Genomic DNA, 23,041 nt, shown 5'->3' on the forward strand with positions numbered 1-23,041 from the left:
AGCTCAAAAACTAATTTAAAGGACCTTTTTAAAATTCTTAAATATTTTTATTTAAAGTTTTGAATTCCAAATTCTATTTCCCCCACCTCCCTCAGATAATAAGCAATTAGATATTGGTTATTAATGCACAATTATGTAAAAAATTTCCATATTATTTTGTATAAGAAGGCTAAAATAAAAGAAACAAAGTGAAAAATAGCATGCTTCAGTCTGTATTTAAATATCAATTCTTTCTCTGCAGCTGGATAATATGTTACATTATTAATCCTTTGGGAGTATTTTGGATCATTATACTGCTGAGTATATCTAAGTCATTTATAGTTCTTCAACAAACAAAATTGCTATTACTATACAACATTCTACTAGTTATGTTCACTTTACTACTCATCACTTCATTTTTTTCAAGTTTTTCTGAAATCATTCTGCTTATCATTTTTAATAGCACGATAACACTCCATTTACAATTATATACCACAGTTTGTTTAGTTATTCCCCAATTTATGGGCATCCCCTTGATTTCTAATTCTCAGCCACCACAAAAAGAGTTGCTAAAATAGTTTTTATACAAAAAGGTCCTTTTCCTTTTTTTGGATGTCTTTGGAGGCATAGACCTAACAATAGTATGGCTGGATTAGAAGATGTGCAACTTTATAGCCATTTGGACATAGTTCCAAAATGCTTTTCAGAATGTTTGAATCACTTCACAACTCCACTCACAATGCTTAGGGAACCTTTTATAAAAGGCATCTTTCTAAAACCAAGGAAAGTAACATATGCAATGGAAAAACACTAGAACCTTTTTAAATAAATAAATATTTAAATAAATAGGAGTGTGTTGTAATGTAAGTCTCCTCTGTTCCAATTTTGGAAATGTTAGCTATAACAATAAGACAAGAAAAAAGAATTAAAGGAATAAAGACAGGTAAAGAGATTTAAACCATCTCTGTTACTTGCTGATATCATGGAAAAATCTCAAGAAATCAGCAAAAACACTAGATGAGACAATGGCAATATTGTAGGCTACAAATTAAATTCTCAGAAATCAATATCATTTCCATATAATAACAAAAAGCAGAAAACCCAATAATAAAAAGACAAATCCCACTCCAAATAACAACATGTATAAATTATCTGGCTTTGAAAGCTCACAAAAGCTTCAATTAAAGAGTAATCCTAAAAGAAATAAAGAATACCTTCAATATCAGAAAGAGTACTTATGCTAATATAATAAAAATGATATTACAAAAATATTAGTTTAGATTTTTAATGCTTTATCAATATTAAAAACAAAATGTACTTCAAAAAAAAATCTAGAATATTGAGGCAAATGATAAAAATAGGGATGAAGGAAAAATATCACTTCCAGACCTCAAACTTAAAAAAAAAAAAAAAATGAAGCAACATTCATTATAACCATCTTGTATAAGGTAAAGAATAAAAACATCAGTAGAGAAGAGAGATTCAGGGAGGAGGAGAGGAGTGGGAAAGAAGAACTCAAAAACCAGTTTGATAAAGAATAAAAGTATAAATTACTTAGGAAAATCATCCCTATCCGGTAAAAACTGCTGGGAAAATTTGGAAGGAGCTTGGCAGAAATTAGACTTAGATCAACAGCTCACACCACATTCTGCAATACATTCCAAATGGATATAGATCCTAACAAAGATCATTCTATGAAAATATTAGAAGAGAAACAGAAAACTTCTCATAGTTATGGGTAAGAATATATTCTCAACTAGAAGAAGAAATGACATTCAATAGCTAACTGATTATTTGACATTGAAAAGCTGAGCATTTTGAAATTATGCTCAAAAAATTATCCAACTGTGCATACCCTTTGACCCAGCAGTGTTACTACTGGGCTTATCTCCCAAAGAGATCTTAAAGAAGGGAAAGGGACCAGTATGTGCAAGAATGTTTGTGGCAGCCCTCTTTGTAGTGGCCAGAAACTGGAAACTAAGTGGATGCCCATCAATTGGAGATTGGCTGAATAAATTGTGGTATATGAATGTTATGGAATATTATTGTTCTGTAAGAAATGATCATCAGGATGATTTCAGAAAGGCCTGGAGAGACTTACATGAACTGCTGCTGAGTGAAATGAGCAGGACCAGGAAATTGTTGTATACATCAACAATAATACTATATGATGATCAATTCTGATGGATGTGGCCCTCTTCAACAATGCGATGAACCAAATCAGTTCCAATAGAGCAGTAATGAACTGAACCAGCTACACCCAGCAAAAGAACTCTGGGAGATGACTTTGAACCACTACATAGAATTCCCAATCCCTCTATTTTTGTCCACCTGCATTTTGGATTTCCTTCACAGGCTAATTTTACATTATTTCAAAGTTCGATTCTTTTTGTACAGCAAAACAACTGTTTGGACATGTATACATATATTGTATTTAATTTATACTCGTAACATATTGAACATGTATTGGTCAACCTGCCATGGGGGGGGGGAAATTAGAATAAAAGGTTTGTCAATTGTCAATGTTGTAAAATTACCCATTCATATATCTGGTAAATAAAAACTATTAATAAAAAATACATATAAAAATATGAAATTGAAAAGCTTTGTACAAACAATATTAAGGCATTGAGGATAAGAGAAGTGGTGGGATGGGGTAAAAATTTTTTGTATCAAAATTCTCTGACAAGAGTTTGGTATCGGAGTTTGTACAATTTTGCTGTACTGTTTCTATTTGTTTTCTTGGTTCTACTTGAAGCAGAGATATTTGCAGTAAAGAGATATTTACATAATAATAGCAGGGTGCTTGTAGTCAGCATATGTTCGGTTGCTGTCCAGTGGGGTCCAGAGATGTAGACACTAGGACCTAGCACATACTCAATCTGATGGTTAGGAAAAGATAAGAGATGATGGGATCTTCTGATTAACGGAAGGTATAGGCAACTGGTCTGGGGTTGCTGACATGGTTCCAGGGGAGAGGCCTTTTGAAAATACAAGGAAGGGATCAGGACCTTCAGAAAGGTTGCCTTTGAGTTAGTTTTCAGGGTAACTTTCTGACAGGCAAGTGCTGGTTTATCCCGTTATCTGGAGACTTTGGCTGGTAGCCTGAGACTGGTAGAATTATGAAGATATTCACCTTGATGGTCAAGGACTTGGGAAGCCTCATCCTTACGGCCTGTGCTTCATGGAACTATCAAGTCAGTAGCAATTTCTGATGACATAATCTGATAGCTGGAGCCTGGTGAAAACTCAAGCCTCATTCCAGTGCAAGAGGTATATATATCATGGAAGTAACGGTCCAAATAGGTCCTTAGTTTTAGAATCATTGGAGGTATGCTATGGAAGTAATAGTCCAAATATGTGCTTAAGTTAGTATTTGATTCCATGGAGAAGTGTGACCAAAATGACAGCATGCTAAATGATTGATCTGTGGCTTTGGTCCAGAGCATCCAAAGGATGATATAGCTTTTGCCCTGACCAAGAATTGAACACCAGATAATGGAATAATCATGACTATTCTTCATGAAGGTGTATATAGGGTTGCAAACTATTGGTAGAGTCACAATTGTGATCTTTGCAGAGACTGGTGTTAGCCCTGATCCTGGAGGAGAGTTGAGAATGTGTTGACGTCGAACCTGAAGCCCTGATCCAGGGACTCAGGTCTGAATTTGTCACAGATGTAGAGCACTAGTCAAGACATGGCAGTGATGTTACTGTAACTCTATGACAATATTACATATATATAAGATTTTAATATATTATAACATTGATAATATACATTTATATATTATAATTATATAATGTTAGTAAATAGTAATAAACATAATACAATTAAGGTGTATTCTTAGAATTACAACAGCAAAGCCTCAGCCTGGAGATATGGGCATGTTAATGGAGTTCTGTTGTAGAAGTAGGGACTAAGTAGGACCTCAAAGCAATGTCAATTAGTGTGAGTCATGGCTTGCTGGTTGAAGTAGGACAGATAATATGGAACTTTAGGAATCTGGTCAGAATCCAAAGGATTTTCTGCCCAGGGATTAGTGAACTAAAGACAGAATCTTATGGTCAAGTCTAAGATGGGATTTCATATTTTATTCTGAGGATGGCAAACATAAAAAAATTCTCTTAATACTGTACTCTTTATATATCGAAGGCAAAACTGTGGCCATATAATGGCATTTCTGGAGTATGGGTGGTTTAGCCATATTCCAACTATCAAGATAGGGTAACAAGTCAGCCATTTTCTGATCGCAGGATAGTTGCTGGGGTTTTTCCTCATCTTTCCAGGATTGTACAAGTGTGAACTTTGGCTTTGGAAGGTGTAATGTCTTGGGTCTAGTCTGATAAAAGTGGGGTGTCTGATTAGTTCTGGACCAGTGGTCTTCTTTCAATAATGATGAAATCTGATGAGAATATGGTAACCTTGATTGGACCTTGGGATGACAATCTTTTGAAGAGTATTGGGTCATAACTGTTGGTACGAAAAGACAATGTTAGTGAAGATAAAAAATCATGCTATACATATAACAAATATGGAAAAGGAAGTTGTCTAATATGTGAAAAAATATAAGAGATTTGAAAATTTAATCTCTTAAATAAACATCACTTCATGTGATCCAGATGAAAAGCTCAGGAAGTAGCCATGGCAGGTATTACCATGCCAGTTCAAAGGATGAAGGAATAAACAAAGGGAAATTAAAACAATGTGGGTCACAGATAATTGTGGAGGCAAGATATGAAATTAAGGAAATTAATATTTATGAGAGTCAACTTGCCAAAGGCTATGGTACACAACTAGGATTCTGACTTCCAGAACAGTGATCTCTCCACCGGACTATGCGGATTTTAAATACTGAAACATATAGAATCAGATAGATGGAAATACCACAAAAAAGAGTAAACTGAGTCATATTCATAAGGAGAGTAGTGGAAAGAGTAAGGAAAGATATAATGGGCCTTCATTTGAAAACCACAGATCTCACCTTTTGGAAAGGGCTGGTGTTTTCTCCCCATTCGCCTCCTAAAGGGTTTTATGAGAAAAATAACATGTTACAAAAATAACATGTTAACAAAAACTTCATAGATAAAAATTGTACCATAAGTAGTAGTTAAATAATATTGTCTATACCACAGTTTAGCCCCAGTTTGCAATATTTTCTTTTAAATTTACTTTGTTGTCAATATGAATCTTAACATATTCTGTGATATCTCTACAGTTTGGACCTTTCTCACAACTGGGAAAATCAGGGGCCACTATTCCTGTATTAAGCCTCACTCTACAATAATGACAAAAATCTCTTACATAAAGATTGTATGACTGAGAAAAGAATAGTGTTAATCTAACTGCAGCATTTTCGTAGAAAAATAAAACTTGAAGATAAAAGTTTTACAGGAGAAATTAAAAATATCAAACTGTGATTTAGATGGTACATTCTTAGTCTCAAGGTAATCATGTCGATGTAGTGGATAAAAACACTGGGATGGAAATCACAAAGTCCTGAGTGCAAATCCAGTCTCATATCTAGCTGTGTGATGCCAGACAACTCATTTACCTCAATTTCTTCAACTATAAAATGGGGATAACAGCAACCTACCTTGCAGAGATGTTTTATAAATGAAAGATTTACAATATGCTTATCACAGTGTCTAGCACAGAGCAGGTGTTATATATACATATATCTATATCTAACTATATCTACATATATCTATATATTCCTTTTTAAGAATATATATTTTTTAGTTTATTGTAACAAATTTTACAAAATTAATTCTATCCATTTGATTTTGCAAAATCATCCCTAATATTTATGAGAGTCAACTTGCTATATATATATCTTTATTCAGAAAAGACCAGTACCTCTGGTGTGAGAGTAGCCACACTCTGGTAAACCATTTTGTCAGATGGGCTAAAACATGTTGAGGGTAACCAACAGGTCTAAAAGCTACTGTGAGTTGGACATCAAAAGGCATAACCCCTGAATATCTGAGCAGCCTTTTAAGGATCATACTGCTCACCCCCAAGTGAGAGAAATGGCTAGAAAAATTGCCCTAAAAATTGTCTGCCTACCCAATCCTGGCCTAAGGGTAAATTGAGTCAACACACAGTTGGTGATAGTGAAGTAAAAAAGGAATAGGAAGCTTTCAGAGATTTGCTGTACATTACTGCATTTGCTCATCTCAGTCAGAACACATGCAAAGATCAAGGTTAATTTGATGAAATTGATGGGAAAATTCAAAAACTTTTCAATGAAAAATGATGTACTAGCAGGATAATTCACCCATCTCTAAAAAGGTAGCATTCGGTTCCATCAAAAGTAAAGTATGACCAAAATTTAAGATGCAGGATCAGTAAGAAGGCAGATGAAATTCAGTTTTATATTGATAGTAATAATCCAACGCGCTTTTGTGATTTATTAAGACTATATTTATGGGCCAAACAGCTATGGTGCATCTTAACTACCCAGTTTTGGTGGAGTTGTATTGATTAGTGATAAGGAGATAATACTAGAGACACAGACTGAACGCTTTCATAGTATTCTCCACAAACCATCATCAATGCTAAAACTATTGACCATTTACCTCAAGTTGAATTCAATTACTCCCTAGCTAAAATTCCAATTAAAGGAGAAATTTTAAATGTCATTAGACTACTTTGCAAAGCATTGGGTGTTGATTCTATTCCATCTGAGATTTACAAAGTAGAGGGCCATTGCTTATACAAAAGTTGACTAAAATTTTTCAGATTATTTAGCAAGGGGAGGTTATGCCCCAGAAATTTAAAAATGCCTCTTTTGTCCATCTCTATAAAGATAAAAGGAACAGACTTTCCTATGCAAATCACAGAGAGGTCTCTCTCTTAGTCATTGCTGGCAAGAATCTCTCCAGTCTTCCTTAATAGACTGATTCTACACCTGGAGAAAATTCATCTACGGATAGCCAATGTGGCTTCAGAAGGAACCAAAGAACAGTAGACATGGTATTTGCTGCCTGACAACTCCAAGAAAAATGCCAGGAGCAGAAGAGAGGTCTGTATACACAATTCTAAATCTGATCAAGGCCTTTGATACCATCAGGCTTATGGAAAATAATGTCAAAATTTGGTTGCCCAATTTTGTACATCAATTTTGTTATGGCATGCTCGCCTGGGTTCTAGACAATGGACGATGCTTTCAAGCTTTCCCAGTCACCAGCAGAGTGAAACAAGTGTGTGCTTGCTCCCATGCTTTTTAGAATGTTTTCAGCCATATCATCAAACATCTTCAATGAGGATGAACACAGAATCAAAGTCAGCAATTGCCCTGATGGTCAATTTTTCAACTTGAAAAAGCAACAAGACAAAACTAAAGTGGAGAGAGTACTTGGTGCATGACTTTTTCTTTACAGATGATTGTGCACTCAATGCATCCTCTAAAGCAAAGATGCAACAAATTGTGGATCGATTCTCTACTACTCTACTACTCTCTACTACTTGGTGCTACGCCAAGAAAACATAGTTATTCCATCAGCCAGCACCACACACCATCTGTAGGTAGAAATATCAGTTACAGTAGTTACTTACCTTGACACTATACTTTCTGGAGATGCAAACATTGATAATAAGGCTGACACATGCACTGGAGAGCTAGCTCAGTGTTTGGGAGGCTCTGAAGAAAAGTGTGGAAGAAAAGAAGTGTTAGCCTGACCACCAAACTGAAGCACCTTTGTGCTGACCTCAGGGTGGTGTGCCTGTGCACCTGGACAGCCTACCGGGAAACAATCACTTCCATTTGAATTGTCTTAGGAAGATTCTGAAGATCAACTGGCAGGAGGAGGTCCAGACACAGAGGTCCTTCTCAAATTAAACTGGCAAGCCTTCAAACTCTACTGCAGAGAACACGACTCTGGGCCGGGCACATTGTTCAAATGCCAAATGGATGCTTGCTAAAAAGACTCTTTTATGAAAAAATCCCACAGAGCATGAACTCACAAGGTGGTCAGAAAAAGTGATGCAAGGACATTGTCAAGATCTCTCCTAAGAACTTGAGAATCGATTATATGACATCTGGGAAGGTCTCTGTGAGCAAAGCCCTGGAGAAATGCAAGAAGTGCAAAGTTAAGAGAATCCACCCCAAATGTTCCTAGGAACTATTTGTATCCAACCTATGGCAGAATATTATATTGATCTTATATTTATCTGCTTGGCCACCGGTGGACACATTAACTTTAATATAGTGATGTCATTTCGGTCTTCTTTGAGAACACAGGATGACAACCAAGCAACCAACCATAAACTTTGCTAGTTAAGGGAGAGGTTAAGAGAGGCAAGGCTCCAATAGAAACAGAGTAACTGAACAAATAAATGACCCATTTAGAGAAGTAAACAAAACACAACAACCGGTTTGACTCCTAGCTCAATTAATTACTGCCTATGCAAATTATTTGGGCAAGATACTCCCTTTCTTTGGATCTCCAATTCTTTATCTGTGGATCCCTAGGGGTTCAACTACATGATATCAAAGTTCTCTTACAGCTCAAAATTTACTATCCTGTGTCAGTCAGTCCAAGTCTACCTACAGGGAGAGATGTCTCAATCATCTCTGTGCTTAGTTAGTAGGAGGGAGATGGCTTTAGGAGATCAGCCTTGCCTGCTGTGCTGCTGCTCTGCAGGCCCACAAAAAGCCTTGACTTGTAACTTTACAAAACAAAGAAGGTCTTCACTGGGTTTCTTATCTTTATGACCTTTAAAGATGCTACACATCAATTGGCAAATTAATCAATCAAGAGGACAGGGAAAAGACAGTTTTGAAGGAAGGCAGAAATTCTAGAAGATGGAGGTAAGGAAGGAAATCATTCTGTATGGGAACCATAGCAACAAAAACAGGAATAGGAGCAGTGTGAGGAATAACAAAGAGATCTTTGGGCTACATCTTGGAGAGCTTGGAGGGAAGCAATGTGTAAGAAGAATGAAAAGACAGGAATATGGACCAGCTTACAAAGTTTTAAATGTCAACAAGCAGTCCCTGGAGTTTAGCCAAGTAAGGCAATTACCTGATCAGAACTTTGCTATAAAATGAAAGTTTTGGCAGGTGAGTGGGGATGGATTGTCCTGGGCAGAGCTCCAGACCAGAAATGGGTTAGACTTGAAGGAGGGTCGTGGCTCTGGGAGGGCCAATGAGAGGATGTGTCTGTGAGAGGTGTTGTGAAGGAAAAAGCAGGATTGGAGTGAGAGTGAAGAGTGAAGGATGTCACCAAGGCTTTGAATTTAGATGAAAAAGGATTATGGTGCCATTAGAAGTGATAGGAAAGAGTTTGGAAGAGGGCTGGGATTTTGGGGAAAAGATGGATCATCTTTTGTACATGCTAAGTTTTAAGATGCTTACAGGACATTCACTTCTACATGTCTAATCGGCAGTTGATGATACACTAGTAGAGTTTAGGAGAAAGACTCAAATGGATCTACAGATCTGGAATTGTCTACATAGAGATGATAGTTGGACACAAGGAAATTGGGGTCCTCAAATGAGAGAGTACAGAGAGAAGAGAGAAGATGGTCCAGAAGAGACCCTTGGGGGAGATACAGTTAGGAGGAAGCTCCAGATAAAAATCCAAATAAAAATGAGTAGTCAACCACGCAAGAACAGGAAAGAACAACAACAACAACAACAACAACAAATACTCAGAGAAAGTATCTAGGATGAGAAAGTGATTAACAGGGTCAGATTTCAGAGGACTGAAAATGAATAAGAATAGGGAAAAGTTCATTAGATTGGGCAGTTAAGAGATCAATGACAACTTTGGAAAGAGTGGTTTCATTTGAATGATGGGGTCAGAAGCTAAATTAGTGAGGATTTTAAAAAGATTGAGAGTTCTCCTCTTAAAGAGGAGATGAGCAGGAGATGACTTTTCAAGAGAGTTTAGCTAAACAGGGAAGGAGAGAAAAGGGACAGTAGGCTGTGTCACAGTTAGCTATGACTGTGGGGAACTAAGAGGGATCTAAAAAGGGTTCTTGAAATGTGGGGAGATTCTGGTTACATCTGAGAGGGAAAGATGGAAGATGATAGGGGTGGGAATGGGATTGAGCACACACAATGCTTGGCTTTGGTTGGAAGGGCCGTCTTTTCATCAGAAACTAGAGAAGTGGATCTGATGGGGGATGCTATCACTGGGGGGAAGAGTAGAAAAGGAAGTTCTCAGGAAATGACCCCAAATTTTTTCAGGGAAGTTTGAAGACAACTGAGTGGGTGAGGTGCTGTAGTAGGTCTGAAGAAAAACAGTTCTAGAATAGTTGCTGTGGTCAGTGCAATAGAGAATCAATCAGAGAGAAATAGAAGGATTGTCTGTTAAGGCTTAGTTGAGATTAGATAATATAAATTTATAGTGATCCTAGTCAACATTGTATTGTGATTTCCTCCAGATCCATGAAGAGGACTGAGAAGGTGGATGATGGGAGTTATCGGGAGTTGTGGTTTAGCAGGGCATAGTATAACACAAGACAAGAGAACAAGTTGGGGATTTGAGAGAAAAATAGATTAAATAAATGTTGAATTGGTTGAGATTGGAATAGGAGGAATGTATAGCTTCAGCACGGGTCTGAGAAAATTCTGAAGGATGTAGGGTTTAGAAGTCACAATGGCTATGAAAAATAGCAGAAGGTATAAAATTATTATGATAATATAAAAAGGAATTTTGGAGTTCTTAAGTTAGAAGGATAACCATTGTAGTAGAGAAATCATGTGAAATGGGTAGATTGAAAAAGAGTTAAGAGTATTTGAAGAAATATCTGATATGTTTCTTGAAGAACATCTATATGATGTGAAAAGGGAGTCTGAGTCATTAAGAAGAGAAATTAATGTCTCTGAAGGATGACAGATAACAGCCACCAAGACATAGTTTTGGATAATAAATTTGAATAGGCAAAAGGTTGCTGAGTAAATAGTGGGATAAGGAGAATATTAAAGCAGCGATAGGGAATCAGGAGTATTCCAGTTTGGGGTAGTATCATCTTGAGGCAATGAGATCTCATTAAGTCCCAGAAGATGAAAGGATTAACAAAAAAGCTTCAATGTCAAAAGAAGTGTGTTAATTTGGGAGAGGTTCCAGAAGGCACAATGGAAGGGACAAATAGACCTAAAATGGGATATAGGTGATATATGGTTAAAGTAGATAGGAATGAAGGAGCATACTTAGAGTAGTGGTAGCAGAATTCTGTAGCACAGAGATGGAGACAGTAGAGGAGTGGGAATATATCACTGGGAAATGCATTCAGACAGATCATCTGTGAATGGGAATAGGTCTGCTGATTAAATCAGGTGGATCAGAAGCTTCAAGGTCTCTTCAGGGCCCAAGTCCTTCAAAGAGTCAACAACCTGGAAACTTGACAGGTAGTATTTTTAGATGAGGCCCATCTTTATGTGTTGAAGAAGTGTTCAAATTTAAGAAGAGAGTTCAAGTTGAAAATCACAAGAAGCTTTAGTATATCCTCACTATAATTAATAATAGCTAGAATTTAGAACACTTTAAGATTTTCAGAGTGCTGTTTTGCATATGGTTTCAAATTAGATAAGTGCAATTATGACTTTCATTTTATAGATAAGGCAATTGAGTTTTGAGAAAGGAAAATGGCTTGCCCAGGATCACAGAGCTAGTGTCTGCTGAAATATCTGAACTCACATATTTCTGTCTCCCAGATACAGCACTTTCTCCACCACAACACTTAGAAAGTAACTAGGAGGGGAGGCAGCTCTTTTGAAGAGCATATACTAGACAATAAATTCCGTGAAGACAGAAATTATGTCTTAATGACTTTTCATCCACAACAAGAGACTTTTGACTATGCTGATAACAAAATTACTATGTTTTAAATAAAGGAATGAACAGTCAGATTTGACTTTTTGTTAAAAATAGATCTGAAGGCCATATGGATTTGGATAAATTCCCTTTTCCCCTCTTCCCTCAGTGATTCAACAGCCCAACTCACTTTTTCTTCTTTTTTTCTTACATAGTTGTTCAGACAAGTTCAACTCCTTATGACTCTATTTGGAGTTTTATTGGCAACAGAGCTCATTTTACAGGTGAGGAAACTTAGATGAACAGGAATAAGTGATTCGCCCAGACACACAGCTAGTGTCTGAGGCCAGACTTGAACTCAAAGATATAAGTTTTCCTGACCTCAGATCCCAGCACTCCATCCACTGTGCCACCTAGCTAACTCTTTATGACATGGGTAAAAGATTAAATAAGCCCACTTTCATTCATGTCTAAAATCCATCATACGAGAACCAGAGGAAGGCAACAACCACATAGGTGGCAGGACATATTACATCAGTCCTAATTTATGGGTTTCTAGAACCAAGAAACATGAGAGCTAGAGCTGACCTATGGTATTTCCTCAACCATCTGCAGTTTAAAAACCAATATTGAATTCCCCAGACTAAGAAATCCAACATGGTGAGAAACCCTATCCAAAGGAAGAACCATGAAAACAAGCACTTGCTTTATATTTCCCAGGGACTTTAGGAGAAGAGAATTCAAAGGATTACACTTTGATCAAATTATAAAACTAACTAGAGGCCTTCAAGAAAATTTTGTTTGTAGGTTTCTGGCCAATGCTTGCTGATTATTATCACAAGCTCTGGCAGACAGATACATAGGTCAGTTTACTGTCCTATAAAATGGGAATAAAAATAATACCTATTCCTCAGGGTTGTTAAAATCAAATGACATAGTATTTATAAGCACTCCGCACAGTGCCTGGCACATAGTAGGCACTATATAAATTCTGCCTATCATTATTATATGAATAAATTTCCTACATTTATGAATCTGAAGAAATGAACACCATTACTCCCTATCTTTTTTAGTTTGAGTTCCCTGAGATTTGCTTCAGTTTTGCATAGTATTACCTTTCTCCAAGCATAATCCCTCTCCTATTAAATAATATCCTGCTCAAAATAAAAGTGATTTATTTTAAATTCTAGGGGCATCATTGATTTAGAACTAGAAAAGACTTTCGGGGTCATGGAGTACAACCCCCTCATTTTACAAATGAGGAAAGTGAGATACAAGGTTTAGTGCTTATTTGGCCTAGTGGATAAAAGCAGTGAACTCAAGAGTCAGGAAGACATATGTGAGTTTGCATCCAGGCCAGATACTTCCAGGCTGCAATGGGTTATTTAATCTCTTTCAACCTCAATTTCCTCAACTCTATTGTTTTTATTTTTATTATTATGGCACCAATCTCAAGGGCTGTTGTGTGAGGATTAAGTGAGACAACCTAAGTAACCTAGAAGTACTGTATATATAGTTGTGAATATTATTCTTGCTCATGTTATGCATGCAAATAGTAAATGGCAGAGCTGGACTACAAACCTAGGGCCTCTGCTTTTCAATCCAGTGTTCCTCCACTCTAACAGGTTATCTCTTGAATCAAAAGACCCTCACATTTGGGTTCACAATTACATCCAAGAGAATCTGGAAAAGGGATGACTTTTAGAGATGACTCACACACACTTCATTGCCTGCTTCATTGAATTCTCATCCTCCCCTCATCATTCCACCCTCCACTCCCACACTCCCCCCTTTGCCCTTTTCTGCTCTGTGAACTGTGATCAATTCAACAATCCCACTGATTCCTGAAAAAGGTGAAACTGGAAATTGAATGGATGTCTATCAGTTGGGGAATGGCTGAATAAATTGTTGTATATGAATGTTATGTAATATTATTGTTCTGTAAGAAATTTCAGAGAGGCTTGGAAAGACGTCCATGAATTGATGCTAAGCGAAATGAGCAGAACCAGGTGATCTTCATATAAGGCATTAAGTCCTATTGACTAAATAGCAACAAAAAAATTGTAAAAAAAAAAAAAAAAATTCAAAAAGTCACTCTCTTTTAAAAGGATTGCATCCAGAGAATGAAAGCAAAGCTAGTTATGTATGCTCAAGCACTGTACCAGGACTGTACATATGTATATGTATGCATATATTCATATACATAGACACATAAATATATACGTGGATTTATTTATATTACATTACATACATATGTATATATTTACATATCTTTACATATAGATAGGAATAAGTGTGTATGTTTGTGGGAAAGTATACCTCTGTTCTATTTTCTTTTTCATTTTCATTAAATACCATTGTTTTGAGATAATTGTGTCTCCTGGCTGACTAGAGAAAAAAATATAAAAAATAAGAAATGGTCCTCCCTACCACCATTAGTTCATCGTAAGCACCATATGTGATGATTAGGGAGGAGCTAGAAAGACAGTTATGTAGAAGTTAAGGACCAGAGCAAGAGAGGTATTTTGATTGGCACATCTCAGTGAACATGATATTATCCACAATCTGGGGCAGAGAGATCTTGAACCTTACTTTCTATTAACTTCCATGTAGTCCCTTCTCCAGCATCCTGTGCTGCTTCTAGCAGCTACTCTGAAGCTAAATACCAAAATTACAAATACGAAGCATCACCTTTGAGACCTTCAACACTTTAGTCCAGGGGTTCTCAAACTACAGCCTGCAGGCCAGATGTTGCCCACTGAGGACATTTAATGCGGCCCACCGGGTTATGGCAAATGGGCTGAGGAGCGGAGACAGAGTGTGAGTTTCTGTTTTTACTATAGTCCAGCCCTCCAACAGTCTGAGGGACCGTGAACTGGCCTTCTATTTAAAAAGTTTGAGGACCACTGCTTTAGTCTATATGTTGCCATCCAAGCTGGACTGCCTCTATGATATATGGAAAAACCATAGAAACCATGGTTTCTATGGATGGGGAGAAAAGAGAGGAGTGGAGAGGGAATGGAAAATAGTATGTAAATCTTTAAAGGGAGTCCTATTTTGTTTCTGATTTAGTTCAAAATTTTAACTAGAACAGTAATGATGAACCAGGTGTTCTCATCATTAAATGCATGTAACAGTTTTATTAGGAAAATTTTATGCTTGTTGCTTTCTAGGCTACATCTTCCATAAAACTGTAATCAGGTTTATTTTATTTACATTGGCCAGCCCTGCCAGAGGGAAAGGCAAATGAGGAATGTACAACTTGGATTCAGGGAAAACTCAAGATGAGTAACACAAAAAAAGAAAAACTGAACACTCTCTGAAAAATTTTCTAAAAGTATATTTTTCTGCAAGTTGATTCTGCTAATATTGTATCTAGAAGATGGTAAGAACCTATCTTTTTAAAAAAGGTTTTAGGATGCTATTATATACACAATAAGGCTTTTCCTCCAAAAAGGAAAAAATATCTGGGAAAGCAGAGAGCTCTGTCAATATATAAAATAACTCTCTCTTTATCTCTCCTCTCCCTAATTATATAAACATATACCCTCCCTCTACAAAACAAGTATCAATTTCCTTCCCCTCAAGAAAATCCATAGTATTATCCTAAATCTTCCTTTTTATGTTACCTCCAAACTTGTACAATTTTCTTATCACCTATTAAAGGCCCAGTTTAATGAATGTCTAACCTGAAGAGAGATGTTCTAAATTTATGAATTGAGACATCAATGAATACTGTTGTGCTATACCACCACCACCATCACTACCTGTTATAAACCTATATTTCATATACATGAAACTAGTAGGTTGTATCTCCTCCAGTGGATAGTTACGACCAAAAGGTTCAAATTCTAATCTTCTTTAAGAGACAGGGACACAGCAGTGATAGAATTCAGGAGCCTTATATGTGTTACAAAGCAGAGCCAGAACAATTTTTAAAACTAATAGATGAAATTAAAAAATGCAAAGACAATAAATACTTAGATTAACAGAAGAAAAATTAAATAACATCATAAAAATTTGAACAAGCTGTTTTTATTATTAACAATAATAATGATGATGAATATGTAGCAATTATATATAGCACTTTCACCTAAACACTTTAAATATGTTATCTCTTTTGATCTTCACAACACCCTCTGAGGGTTAGTGATATTATCTTCATTTTACAATGTCAAAACTGAAACAGAAAGAGGTTAACTAACTTACTATGGGTCAAGTAACTGATAAGTGTCTGAGATAGGGTTTCAATACAAGGTCTTATTGAATCCAAATCCAATCATTTACATATTATATCTGCCATAGAACATTCCATAGATGTTTGGACTTTAAAAGTGAAATCTAACAAATATGTCACAGAACAATTAACTTCAATAGTATATAAACTTCAATATAAATAGTATGTAAAAGTGGGACAAACCTTCTAAACTCCTAAGGAATGAAATACTAAAACCAGGGAGAAAGAAACATCCTTAATTAAACTAAATAAAATGTTAACAAATAGACTACAATGATATATTAAAGAGTATGTGAATCAATTTAGAAACATTTTAAGATATAAGAAATTCACAGAAATTATTATGTATATTGCCAACAAAACTCAGAATTAGAAGAGAAAAAGAAAAATCCCACTCAAAATGATCACAGAATATATAAAATATTTGAAAAGCCAATGTACCTTTTTTTATTAATTTTATACTTATAACTTTTTTTTGATAGTACATATGCATGGGTAATTTTTACAACATTATCCCTTGCACTCACTTCTGTTCCGAATTTTCCCCTTCTTCCTTCCACCCCTTCCCTTAGATGGCAGGCAGTCCCATACATATTAAATGTGTTATAATATATCCTAGATACAATATATGTGTGCAGAACCGAATTTCTTGTTGCACAGGAAGAATTGGATTCAGAAGGTAAAAATAATCTGGGAAGAAAAACAAAAATGCAAACAGTTTACACTCATTTCCCAATGTTCCTTCTCTGGGTGTAGCTGATTCTGTCCATCATTGATCAATTGGAATTGGATTAGCTCTTTTCTATGCTGAAGATATCCACTTCCATCAGAATACATCCTCATACAATATTGTTGAAGTGTATAATGATCTCCTGGTTCTGCTCATTTCACTCAGCATCAGTTGATGTAAGTCTCTCCAAGCCTCTCTGTATTCATCCTGTTGGTCATTTCTTACCGAACAATAATATACCATAACATTCATATACCACAATTTACTCAACCATTCTCCAATTGATGGGTATCAAAAAAGAATTATTGGACTATCTGAATGCTAAAAAAAAAGCATCACTTTTCCAGAAATTATTATGTAAAATTGCCTTGACATTTTAGGAACTAGAGTGTAAAATAAATTCACCTGAAGAGATCCCAAAATGAAAACTCTCAGGAATATTATAATCAAATTCCAGAACTCCCAGGTCAAGAAGAGAACATTGTAAGCAGACAAAAAGAAACAATACAAATATGGTGGAGCAACAGTCAGTATAACACAAGATTTAGCAACTTCTACATTAAAGGAAAGGAGAAGTTGGAAGAGGATTCCAGAGAGCAAAGGAGTGAGGATCACTAGCAACAATCACCTACTCAATGTAATTTAGTATAATCCTTCAAGGGAAAAAATGGATATTTGTTAGGTTCTTACTAAGTGTTAATGAGATAATGAGAGATATTAGGTTCTTACTAAGTGCTAAGTCGGTACTTGACAATTCTCTAGTTCCGGCCTTTACTGGGAGTTTTACTTGTGAATTCCTGGGGAAAAGCTTGCATGCTTAGGAGGAGCAAGTTCATTGGTTGAAGTAATTCTTCCCAGAAGCCCTTGCATTATCCCACGCCCATTCTCTGGGAGGATAAAAGAGGACAGCTCTGGAAGAAAGAGGGAGTTTTGTCTGGACGAGACGAGGCTGCTCTCTGCAAGAAGAGAAGTCAGCTCTCTACAGGAAGAAGAATCTGCCCAAGATATTTGAGTTGACACAGCAGATCTCCTCCTAGAGAATGATCGGCAGCTTCTGGAGACAACAGCACATTACAAATTGGCGTCCACAACATGGGGCAAGGACTTTTGCTTATCCTGAACAAGGACTTATTCTGAGCCTTTCAGAGGAGCTAGCCCAGACCTTCACATTTAAGGACTTATTCTGAGCCCTTCAGAGAAGCTAGATTGGACCATAGCAATTTGGCGCCTGAACAGGGACAGACATGATCCTGATTCCAGTGGAAAAGCCTCCGATCCAGATCTCAGTCTTTCTGACCCAGAACCGTGAGTAACAATGAAACTTTGTTAAAGATTAAGTGAGCATTCTAATAGACAAATAAGGAACTTAACTTGTTAAGGGCTAAACCAGCAATCTCTTATAGTGAAATGGGGCAAACGCCTTCTGTTCAAGGAAAATGTTTAGGGAGCATCATCAAGGTTATGAAAAGCCAAGGATTGATTATAATTTTGGAGGAGATTACTGAACTTTTAAAAACTATGAAGGTTATATGTCCTTGTTTTTCTCTGGAAAAAGAATTGGATCTAGATGAATGAGAATTAGTAGCAAAGCAATTAGGTGAACACTACAATTGCCCTTGTGACATTTTGCCCTTTGGCTCCAGACAAAACTCCCTCTTTCTTCCAGAGCTGCCCTCTTTTATCCTCCCAGAGAATGGGCGGATAATGCAAGGGCTTCTGAGAAGAATTACTTCAACCAATGAACTTGCTCCTCCTAAGCATGCATGCTCTTCCCCAGGAATTCACAAGTATAACTCCCAGTAAAGGCCGGAACTAGAGAATTGTCAAGTAACGACTTAACACTTAGTAAGAACCTAACAGATATTGAATAAAATTAAGAACTTTCAAGCATTACTAATAAAAAGATCAATGTTGAATAGAAATTTTGATTTTCAAATACAAGACTCAAAAAGAAGCAAAAACAAAAAAAGTTAAACAGAAAAGAGAAATCATAAGTGATTCAATTATGTCAAATTGTTTACATTTTTACATGGGAAGACAATAGTGTAACTTTAAAAAAGAGCACAGATGTGAGTTATGTGTTAAATAGGATGAGATGTTATCTAAAAAAATAAAATTAAGTGTTAATAAAGAAGAATGCACTGAAAGAAAGGGAAGAGCAGATGTAAAATGGGGCAAAATATCTCACATGAAAAGCATGCAACTAAAAAACTCTAAAAAACAGGTTAATACTCCCTCCCCCAAAAAATTAACACCAAAATTGAAATCCTGAAAATTAAAGGAGAAATTAAGAAAACAATGTTAAAAAAAAAAATCAACATTGAACTAATAAATAAAACTAGGAGATGGTGTTTTAAAGAACTTAATAAAACAGACAAACCACTAATTTTGAATTTTTTTTTATTTCAAAAGTGAAATATATAAATATATAAATGAAGATAAAATTAAAGTAATCAACTATTAGGAACTATTTTGCCAAATTGTATATGATAATCTAAGTGAAATGGATAAATATTTTAAAATATGCAAACTTCCTAGATTCATAGAAGAAATAGAATACTTAAGTAGCTTTATGTTAGAAAAAAATATTGAGTAAGTTGTTATTGAACTTCATAAGGAAAAATCCCCAGGATTGGATGGGCTCACAAATGAATTCTACCAAATACTTAAAGGGAGAATAGATTCCAATATCATATAAACTATTTGAAAACATAGGTAAAGGATTCCTACCAAATTACTTATATTACACAGATATAGTGCTGATTCCCAAGCCACAAAGAACTAAAAACAGAGAAAGAAAACTACAGACCCATTTCCCTAATGAATACTGATACAAACATTTTAAATAGAATACTAGATACTGTAGTAATATATCACAAGAATCACATACTATAACCAGGTGGGATTAATACATATATGCAGAAATGGTTCAATATTAAGAAAACTATAAGCATATTTGACAGTATCAGTAACAAAACCAACAGAAATCATATGATTATTTCAAAAGATGAAGAAAAATTCCTTTGAGAAAATACATCCCTCATTCCTATTTAAAACACTAAAAACATGTGAATAAATGTACTCTTCCTTAAAGTAATAGCTATCTAAAACCAAGAGCTATCTGTAATGGGGATAAACTAGAAGTCTTCCCAGCAAGATTAGGAGTGAAGCAAACATGTCCGTTTTTATCACTGTTTTTAATATTGTACTAAAAAAAAATTGTACTAAAAAAGCTAGTTGTAACAATAAGATACAAAAAAAAAAAGATATTGAAGAAATAAAAATATCAGTGTAATACATTAGGTACATAATGCATCATGACTGATAAATAACCATAGTAATCAAAGTTGGAAGCTTTTGGGTTAAGAATTCACCATTTGAATGAGCAGGATGCTCTCAGAAAAACTTGGAAAGTCCTCCATGAATTAATACAAAGTAAAATGTTCTGTGTACAAAATGAGGGCAATATTGTAGGATAATCAGCCTGTGAATGACTTTGTTATTTTCAGCAATACGATGATCCAGAACTACTCAAAAGGATTTATGATGAAAAATGCAATTCATAACAAAGAAACAACTAATCATGTCTGAATGCAGATTGAAGCATATTTTTTATTACTTTTTTTCTTTCTTGAGACTTTTTTTGGGAGGGAGGAGGAATCTAGGTTTTCTTTCACAACATGACTTTTATGGAAATATTTTGCACAGCTTCACATGTGCCTTCTCAATGGGGGTGAAGGTGGGGAGGAAGGAAGGAAGAGAATCTGAAATTCAAAAGTTTTAAAAACAAATGCAAAAAAATAGCTATTACAAAAAATGCCATTACATAATTGCACAAAAATATTTATAATAGCTCTTTTGATGGTGGCAAAGAATTGGAAATTGAGGGACTGTCTCTCAACAAGGGAATGGCTGAATGAGTTGTGACGTGTGATTATGATAAAGTACTGATGTGATATAAGAATGAAGAAGGTTATGATTTCAGAAATATCTGGGAAGACTTATATGAATTGATGAAAATTGGTGAAGTAAGCAGAACCAGGAGAACATTGTACACAAAGATTTATATGAACTGATGAAAAGTGAAGCAAGCAGAATCAGGAGAACATTGTACACAAAGATTTATATGAACTGATGAAAAGTGAAGCAAGCAGAATCAGGAGAACATTGTACACAATAACAGCAGCATATAATATTGTTAACAATTATATTGTTAATATAATATATATTGTTAAGACAATGATCCAAACCATTCCAAAGAACCCATGATGAAAAAGCTTATCTACCTCCAGAAAAATAAAGGAGGAATTCTGAATGCAGATTGAAAAATACTCTTTATTCTTACTTTTATTTTGTTTATATTTTCTTTTGCCACATAGTTAATATTGTTAATATGTTAAGCATGACCTCACATATATAATTGAAATCAAAATGTTTGCCTTCAAGGAGGGAGAAAGGATGTTAGAGAAGTAGAGAATCTGGAACTTTAAAAAAGAAAACCAGAGCTGAAGAGATTGTATACATCTCTAACACCCCAAATGACAAATGCAAAAGTGAATAAATTCAGACAGCAACAGAATAACAACAGAAAGACCTGTAAGAAATGCCTTTCTAAATATATATTAGGAGACAGGAATGAAAGCATAAATCTTGGGGAAGCATCAGGGGAAAGGTGAGGCATTAGTGTACACAACGTGGTAAAATCCTGCCTACAGGTGAATGTACATTAAAATTTGTGAACCTACATTAAAATATGGGAGGTTACATGACGGTGGATGGAGGCGAATTGAGTGATGTCCTAGACTCAAATCAAGAGTTCCCAGTGAAGAGAAGATAACTCTTGTGGTCCCAGAAGAAAAGTCTATATAAAAGAGCAAGTTAGGAGGAAGAGGATGAATGAATGACGATGGGAAGGAAGGAGGCCCTTTTTTGGACTTGGGAATGGAATCCATGAATGAATGTTCCTTTAGATGAAGGGAGATAAAAACTTTATCTTGGCCTAGGTGTTTGGTAACTGAAAAGACTACTTGTCCTATAGAGGGAGTACAGTTGGAACCCCTGGGATCAGCTAGCACTTGCAGAAGTAAAAGAATGTACATCTAGGGCAGGAGATTTCTAAGTAAAACATTTTTAGTGGTGGGAAGATGCTTTACTTAGGAAGGTATTCTCTTGGACATTTGCAATAATTGGCTTTGTTGTACAAAGAATACAGAGAAAAGAAGCAACCAGATTAGAGGAACCATGAATCAGAGAATGAAAGTCTAGCATATACAGCAAGGAAAAAAAGGATGATTCAGTGTGAAAAAAATCCTTGCTCAAAATGAGCACACATACACACACACACACACACACACATACAAATACACAAAGAAATTTTAAAAGTTAATGAATAAGAGACTGAAAGGGAGAAGAATGAGGGATCTACTTGACTGAAAGGGAAAAAGATGATGATAATAACCAGACAAAAGACAGGAAAATTAATAGAACCCTAAAATGAGGGCTAACAAATTAGAAGAAAGAATCAGGGATCAAGATAATAGAGCCATTGGGAAGACCACCATCTTTAAAAAAAAAAATTAAATTAACTTTATAATGTATTTCCAAGAAGGAGGGAAAATCATAATTAAACAAAAAAACCCTCAATTTTAGAGACAAATGGAGGAAAATAAGAACTTAACTTTTAAAACATTAAATGTAAATGTATTAACAATCCAAACAAAACAGACAAATAACATTGCCTAAGAAAACGAAACCCTACAATTTGTTGCTTTACAATTAACACATTTAAAAAACAAAGACTTGCACAAAATAAAACTGAGGGAAAGAAAAGAAATTAGCACGCAGTAAATTCAAAAAAAGTGGGAGTTATCATATCAGAAAAAAACAAAAATATATAATAAAAAAGTTTAGAGGGCCAGAACTCTGAAAAGATATATTTATACTTAAGCACCTTCTCAGTGTGATTAATGAGATAATGATTCTCTACTCTAGTTAAGCACATACTTAGTATAATATGGTGATGTAATGGCTCTCCTAAAAGCTGGCACATGCTTAGTATGCTACAGTGATATAATTGTACAGAGGTATTTAAAGGCTGGGGAACACAGAAGAGTCTCAGACACAGACACAGAAAAGATCAGAACCAGATTTTGATCTGGTATGTCTTCTGCTTTCATCACCTCTCCACCTAAAGACCAAGGCCCATTCAGAGATCCTCCAAAAAGCTAGCCCAGACATTACAAAAAAGAAATAAGCATGGGAACTATAGTGTGCTGAAAGGAACCATATATAACAAATCAATCATTATCAGAAATAAATTTATACATTTT

At 35.5% G+C, this 23,041-nt stretch overlaps 1 long non-coding RNA gene across 1 annotated transcript in view; it reads right to left on the reverse strand.

Moving 5' to 3' along the window:
* Positions 1-3,867: 3,867 nt before the first annotated feature.
* The window catches only part of LOC141559516 (uncharacterized), a 49,077-nt gene continuing 29,903 nt past the window's right edge, over positions 3,868-23,041 (reverse strand). The window contains exons 3-4 of the long non-coding RNA XR_012487456.1: positions 4,962-4,999; positions 3,868-4,450 (exon numbers count right to left, since the gene is read on the reverse strand). This is a non-coding gene — a long non-coding RNA (uncharacterized LOC141559516). The remainder of the gene's footprint in view (positions 4,451-4,961; positions 5,000-23,041) is intronic.

This window comes from Sminthopsis crassicaudata, chromosome 3, assembly GCF_048593235.1.
Source record: "Sminthopsis crassicaudata isolate SCR6 chromosome 3, ASM4859323v1, whole genome shotgun sequence".
Lineage (NCBI taxonomy): Eukaryota > Metazoa > Chordata > Mammalia > Dasyuromorphia > Dasyuridae > Sminthopsis > Sminthopsis crassicaudata.